The following is an 8,556-nucleotide window of genomic DNA, read 5'->3' on the forward strand; positions in this document are numbered from 1 at the left end:
AAAAACTAATTACTGTTCCGTAGTCCTGAGGTCATTTGCTATACGCTAACACTTTATTTGACTAAAATCCTCGGAGAAAACTTTAATGATTTTTCTCTTGATATTACTAATAGTGGATCTGATATATTCGCGACATAGCGAAGCGTTTTTCTATTGATAAGGTGAAAGAATAGTAGACAATAAAAAATGATTGCCGTAGTACCGTTCCAGATGCTCTTCTGGCAGTTGGGCCCTCAGAAAGAAGGAAAAAATCTACATTTTGGCACCAACTTTTTTTTCAAGACTTCTGTAGGCTTGCAGCCCAAAAGTACTGGGTTCATTTATATGTGCAACGATAGTGGGTGAGGCCAGCTACAACACCCCATACTCAGTTCCGTGGTACATCGAAGCTGCAGAGAAGGCGGACTCTCCGAACATTCACTATATTTCTAGTCATAACTCTAGTGGATCAACTAGCACCAAGCGGTGCGTATACTCTACCTGTAGGTCTTTTCAAGGCCGACAATCGTACAACATTACAACCATTTAAAATAATTTTTTCTTGAGTTATTGCCGAAAAACTGTTTTCGGTACCCTCTGGCATGTCTTCACTTTTGAGCGCTTTTCACAGAAAACAAATTTTTTTTAGAAAAAGTGAAAGACACGTGTTTCCTAGAATTGAAAGACGAATCCAACGAGCTATCACTCATTAAAATCGGAGACCGCTTGTTTCCCAATCACCTGAAGATTTGGCGATATTACTCTTAATCTATTGTTTTGAAATGTCAAACTTGCGAAAGCTACGGAATTTTGTTGATTGAAATGAATCAATCCACCAAATTGCGTAGCTTTCGCAGTCTGACAATTCAAAGTAATTGGAAGACCAACTGAGTTAGCGTAACATACTTTATGAATGACCCCTTATTGCGTATCTACTTTCAATGTAACATTTATATAATTCAATTAAAAGGTTTCTTAATTAGTCTTTGATGACCAATTGGTTGCTGACGACTTCCGTTTAGCTTCGACAACAACACAAATTTATTTATTTATTTTGTTTACAAATCTCCTTTCCACTCTGCAGATGTGTGTTTCGGCTATTAAATGTTTAATTAAAAAGACAATAGGGTTAGTTGTGACTATAAATTACCCAATATATGACGCTTTAACATCTGGACGAGCTTGTATATAATAATTACGAATGAACAGGGTCTTGTTTTCCAGTAAGTGTATTTATGTATAAGACATGGGCGACGGATATACCTCAAAGTTTGTAGCAGAATATTGATAGGAATAATTTATGCCCTTTGTTTCTATTTGTGAAGGGAAGCAAAATAGGTGAGGGAAATTAACTCCTAACATTTATATAATTCAACCTTTGTTTACTGAATTATAGACTGTTTTAATAGGACAAACGTCAGTGCCCCAACGTTTTCTTTACTAAAAAAATGTATATCTGTGATCGACCACCTATTGATGATCCAAAACAAATTTAATAAAAATGTTAGTAGAGCGTAAAAGTGAATACAGGAGAGAGTTTGTGCCAATCAGATGATAGAATTTGCCATACGGGATGGAAATTTCCCATTTGGACTCATTTGGTACTTTGACAAGAACCGCAACGTTAAAAATGTAACGTACAGCCAGGTACCAAAGACAAAAGTTCATGAATTAAAAAATAGCATTGAGAGCAGGCGCAGTTCAAATTTGAATGTGATTTCCCTCACTTTGACATGTGACCCCGAGACCAGTTAATAAAATAATCATAAATCGCTGTACTTAAACCCAATACCAATTATCACCATTCTGAAACTTCTACGGTCACATCATTTCGGGGATATCACCTATTGAAAACTGTGATTTCTAGACGTATTACGTATAACATTTGCTTCGGGCTCCCGTCACTGTAGCCCAAACCAGATGTTCCAGAATGATAATTGTTTAACTGAAATTCTACGAATTTGTCTCTCTTTCGATTCCAATGTAAACTAGGAGCATCAACCGATCTTGTGTGGGCGGAATCACTAGTTCTCAGAAACGGGCTAAGAGGGGATCGAGCTGATTTTTTTCCTGTGTCAAGTTCTTGTCCATAATGATATGAAAAAAAAATGACTGGTGGTCGACTGTGCTTATTTAATCTCGTTTCAAACAAACTTAAGAAGGCCAATTTCACCTTAAAATATACATGTGACAACTACGTGATTTAATTAGTTCATTTTCATTTTCCAAACGCTTTCACAGCAATTTTAAAATCTTAATTTGATATCAACATAAATGCTCGTCAGAAGAACGAAAAGAGGCTGTTGAGAGGTAATAGCAGAATATTAATTACTAATGCATAGCCGGAAGCGTTTGCTTAATTGTTTTCGCTTTCATTTTCTTTCGTACTTTTTTTTACAATTTCATCGAACAGCATATCGACAAGAGGTGGTAATGTTTTTCATTAATTGATGTAATTTCTCTTCCGTTCGTTCGTTTACTAGAGGTTTACCATTAATCAGGTCGAGTTGTAATAAGTGAACTCATTTGATATAAAATGACAGATATAAATGACACAACGAACCATTAAAGACACACTTCATAAGCTTTATGGTTTTGCTGTGCTGATATGAAGTATGTAGCGTATGATATGTAGCAAGGTATACATCCATATAATATGCGACATATTCATATACCATACATATATTTGTGTAATAGGCGGAGAGCCGACAAGCATGTCAGTTCCTCATGAGGTCGCAGTCGGAACTTATTCCATATTGTCACACATGGAAAATGAAAAATAAAAACCTTGGTTTTTCAGAGACTGATATGCAGATGGGCTCTCGGTCTACGAACATAATCTAACATTATAATGTTTTATGCATGCTGGATTATGGCTTATCATAGTTCAGCGAACACCAAACGTAGCTGTGTGTAGAATTATATGTGGCAAATATTGGCTGATATTTTTATGTATACACAGCTTTTCTTCGCAGTAATAATCGTTTTTCACTCAAACCCGAATGGATTTTCGTTTCTATAATTTGTCTAGACGATTTACTATGTCACATTCAGAATAAGTTCGTAAAGTTGCAATGACGTTTTTATACATTGAAGGAATACCATTCGCGTTTCGGAAACAAACCTTGGCGACTCGGGGTGTGGTTTTTGCGTATAAATCTGAATTAGGTTTTAATTCCGGCAAATGTGATGGAAAATCTTCCAGTCAACTCAGGTCAAGAAGAGAAAATGTATGCAGAAAATATGCACATCTAGGTGTTGAGGATATATCATCTGATGCAAGACAGCACTAGCTACTAAAATGTGACCCTGCGAACGCGAACTATATAAAAAAGCGTTTTGAATGAATGAAAGGGACAAAAGGCGCGTTTTAAGTAAAAAGACCAACAAAATGTGAATTATATAAAAATCAAAAAAGGGCACTTATGACTTGCCTAGTTTCCATATAATGGCTAGTCTGACCAAAATTCAAATGTAAAAAACACTCTATAATACAAGTCCTTCACATAGTGCTAAAATTCCTATTAATCTGACTGGCTACCATCTGTTACCGAAAAGGACTTCATGAATTAATGCCGTAAGTGTGCGCAAAATTTGAATTTCAAGTGAACGAATCGATGAAAAAGTGAACCGAATTATTATCCAACGCTTCCTTGTATGAAAATGTAGGTGCGTTAGAAAGAATTTCGCACTTTCCGTTTTGAATTTCGACCGCACTTACGGCGTGAATAAACGACAGCTCTGACAAAGCCAGCAAATTTTTTTTAAATCTGAACAGGACAAATTTTCACGAAACAATCGAATTCAGCTATGAAAACAAGGATCGCAAGAATAGCTTCGGTAGTTGTCCCATGCCCTAATTTTGAAAAGTACATTTTATATTGATATTTGGTGAAATTTAGTGAAATATTTCTCACTTGGTATCATCTAAAAATATGAATAATTTCAATTTCAATACTTTCGTAAATTGTGCCTTCTCCAGGGCCAAGGGGGTTTAATTTTTTGTACACCAAAGTTTTGTTTTTGTACACAAAATGTAACTTTTGTACTAAAAACGGCTTGTACAAAACCATTTTTTGTTTACATAGGTGTTGATTTTTTACACAGAATCCATGACAGTGTACACACAAATCGTTTTGTACACCGAAGATGAATTTTCTGTACAAAATTGTATTGTGACAGTCAGTGGTCTTACTACAAGAATATATGTACGGCAAAGTAAAATAAATCAGGCAGGAGCGGTTCATTTTCGAAACGTCAAATAAGGGACCTAATAGATCATTTTCATGACCTTGTAAACGTCAGACACGATCCCAGCTGTCACACATGTCGAAAAATATCGAATGAATAGAACGAACGATTTTCATGTAAAAACCAGTAAATTGAATGCAGTCAATGTCAGTTAATTGAGGTTAAATACTACTGGACGAAACATTTAGTGGGGTTACGTTGACAAGTACCGTATAATGAAAATGATCTATACACTGTATGAAAATGAGCTCAAATGAACACTGACATAAATTGAAAATTTTTATTCGCAAAAAATGTAGGGCTACTCGATTATTCAGGTCCTTAGTCAAAGTACCGCTCCTGTCTGGTTAACTTTACTCTGTCGTGATATATATCGAGTCTTTACCCAAAGTATATAAACACTGAAGGTAATGCAAATCCGCAGTTACACACGGATCCAAACTTTCAGGTGAATTTGAGCTCCGTCATGTTACACACGTATTGAATTCGTTTGCGTCAAGTTGCATCTAGTGGTGAATCTGGAACGATTTAAGTTGTATTTAGTGGTGAATTGGAAGTATTTAGACCCGTCATGTTGCACAAGTCTAAGTTCGACAACATACGAGGGTCTGAAGGTAAGTGTTTATATACTTTGTGTTTACCGTCCACAACATATCTCCTGTCTAAAACAACTCTTTTGTGTCTACAACAACTTTTTATGTGTACAGAAGTCATTTTTTGCGTACAAAATGAAATGAGCCCTGTCGGGCGATCTACTTTAGTTCATGCAATTTTCATTGAACGAATTAATTTACCCAGCTATACTCCCTAATCCTCATTAATTAAACTGAAAAACAATCGGAAACATATTCAACAAAGAAATTTATTTAATACGAAACTTTGTCAAGCGCTCTTGAAACCACAACAACTAAACACAAAAATATTTTTCGGAAAAACGTTGAATGTGGAAGTGGAACGTAAAAAAAAACTTTTTCATAGAGAAAGTCCCGTGTGCACAGTTATCATGTGAGTGTTTAACAAACGGTTCCTTTAGAATCTCATGTTTCACTGCAAAACACAGGGAATATTTAAAAGTGAAAAACTGTTAAAAAGTTTTTAAAGAACTTTTTTTTACTGACTTTTTTCCCTATGTTTTGCTGAAAAGTTTTGGTATATGTGACTCGGGTGAAAAAATAATAACATTCGTTTTCGGTTTTGATGATACTTTATTGCATGATACGAACCATGAATTCTCCTCAATATTATTGTCCTAGGAGTTGAAAACGTACACTTTTAATAATTGACTGAAATGTGTCGTTCCGCTTCATGTCATCTCGTTTTCGCTTACGCAATAAAGCATCATGTTACGATCTGGGCGTAGATTATCGTAGTATTCGTAACATTAAATTTGACTGTCAACCCGACGCGAAGCCGAGGTTGGCAAGACATCGTGTGCGATAATATTCCAGCATACGATTCGTGTTGCATACATCGTTTTATACAATGAAGAAAATCGAATCGGATGCTGATATATTATCGCACTAAATGTTAGATTTCTAATCCGAGGCGAAGCCGAGTGCGGTAATATACCTCCACACGATTCTTGTAACATAAACAACTATTGTGATCAAGTTTCCACAATCATGCCCGCACGTTAGTAAGTGGGCATGACGCAAGTCCTCTACTACACACTTTTCCGCAAAAAAGGGTTTCATGTACGCGTCGCTCACTTGTATGTGAATGTATGGATACATGACTGGTTCATGTATTTTGGGTGTGATAAACTCATTTACGAAATAAAACTGGTTCACACCACATTGAACGCAGGCAGCGTAAGTTTTGAGTTCTCTCACTGAATCGCATAAAAATTATTTACGGAGCAATACACCCTCGAATACACTACCACGATTGTTTATTATATACAAAGATGAAGCACTTTTAACGTGTAGACTAATCCCTGGTTACATGAAAATCATTCATAGATTACTTAACGCATTTACAGTGTTGCCGTCGAAATTAAATCTAAAATAACTCGGAAAATACGCGGCCTGCGAAATTAAACCTATGTTTAAACCCCAAATGGAAGAATAGAACATAGTCTTAGCTTCACAGATTCAGAGAGGTCTATTCCCAATATGAAAAATATTAAATAAAACGGTAAAATTTAAAGCCTTGCTTACGGGTACATGAGATCGTAATGAATAGAAAACAAAGTTTACAAACGGAAAGTAAGTAAAAAACCGGTAAAATGGAAAAACAATGGAAAATTTGCATTTAAACGACATTGCTGGCATACGAAAGGCAGATAATTAGAGCAAAATATATTGTTCGTTTAATGAAACAAATTAGGGCAATGGACATGGACGTGCTTTTGGAGAATTTTTCTGCAATAAAAAAGAGAACTCAACCGACAATAGAGCGCACAAAATCAACGGAAATGACTCACTATACGATGTTTTCAGTTTGTTTTGCATTTCATATACAGAAAATTGTGGTAGACGGAAATCCATTTTGCATTTTAGGTAGCTGGAAATAGTTGCTCGCTTGCACGTAATTAAATTTGAGATAACACTGAATTTTAACGATGAAGTCAACACAATTCAAACTGACGTTGCCCGATATCCAATCGACTCAATTAAAAAGCTAATCTAATAGTTTCATCTTGTATAATTAGGTAAAGTCATTGTCTGATGAGAGCACCAATTCGGGTCACATTTTCGTTTGCTGATTCATTTCAACCATGATGATAATCGACATGCTCCTTGAGCTTTTTATCGTTTTCAAATTGAAACCCAATTTCGTTATCCGAACACAAAAAACAATTGAATCATTACGTCGATTCTGCCACATAATATATGTAGAATCTTGTGCTGCATTGTTATCCATGACTTGATTATATTTATTTTATTTGGCATTACCACTACAGGTATAACACTTCAACATACAAATTGTCTAGAATAGCTATGTCGCTAACTAGTTCGTAAATGGGGTTGTTTTGCGCACTAGATGTGACCTTTCCAAGAAGTTAGTTCGGCAACACATCATGTGCTCAAAGCCACCATTTACTAACGTGTTAGCAACAAGATTTTATCCACTGTTAGAGAAAATATTTAGAATTTTCATGCAAAGCCACACCAGCCCGTAACTATCGTCTGCGGTTTGTAATTCATGTAAAGCATGTGGTCCACACTCACCAACCCGCACTGGCCCGCGTGGTGTTTCATGTCCAAATACCGGGAGGCTTACATCCAGTAGTGGATAATACAGTCTAACGTAGAAATCGAAATTTTCATGTTTCAAGCACGTCTTTAAGCATGTAAAATTCATTACATAAGTCGGGATAAAATTATGAACAGTCTCGTTTTCGTGTATTTATTGACCTCGGCTTCGCCTCGGATCAACAAAATTGACAGGAAATCTCTACATTTCATATCCTTTTATCCCTAGTCGTTTAAACGACATTTCGAACAGGGCTGGTACAAAAATCAAAAATGTGCTGCAGCAACAATAAAATTTGTTTAAAGTTTCACCCCTGCGGAGAGTACACTTTCGCTCGTAATATATATCGTATGCACTGCACACCGCACAAATAATATCGCACCATAAAACGATTCCAATAAATTTATCAATTTGATCGTGTGGTATACATCGATATGATGTCGTTCCATATATGTATATATTATACAAGCCGAATGGCCATCCAAATTCGACCAAAACTTTCTTACTTATTCAGCTCCCTATAACCAAAATTTATGTTGCACTAAAATTCTGAAATATATTTATAAAAGCAACGCGGGCTCCATCCAAATGGAAGTTGGTATACCCTAACCAACCATACTCATAATATGCATATAACTAAATATCTTGAATGAAAATCTGGAAAATTTTGTTTAAAAAAGTGTGGTTGGCCTCGTACAATCAAGGCCTGCAGCCAGACGGGGATTTCAGAACCTTCCAGGGTGGACTGAATAGCGAAATAGTATTTTGTATGAGAAAATTAAAGAAAAACCGGTTTTTTCTATTCCTCAGGGTGTTGTCGGACCAACCTAGTCCATCCGTAGAGCTACGGGCCATCGTGCACTGTGTTCAATGTACATATAATTGAGAATATGTTCAATAGCCCGCGTTTGTATAATATACACGGCTCCACGTATACTATAATAGTATGCATTGTGTTCTATGGAATGGAAACAGCAATGGCATGTCATGCATACTATACACCATGTTTTGTTTTAGAAGCAAAAGCGCTGTTAAAATGTACTATAAAAGTTTGTAAGTTATGGTGTGGTGTCAACTGAAAATATCTGCGAGTAATGCGATTTCTGCATTATTGAACATAGTTTCTGA

Source organism: Bradysia coprophila, unplaced genomic scaffold, assembly GCF_014529535.1.
Source record: "Bradysia coprophila strain Holo2 unplaced genomic scaffold, BU_Bcop_v1 contig_24, whole genome shotgun sequence".
In the NCBI taxonomy this organism is placed as follows: domain Eukaryota; kingdom Metazoa; phylum Arthropoda; class Insecta; order Diptera; family Sciaridae; genus Bradysia; species Bradysia coprophila.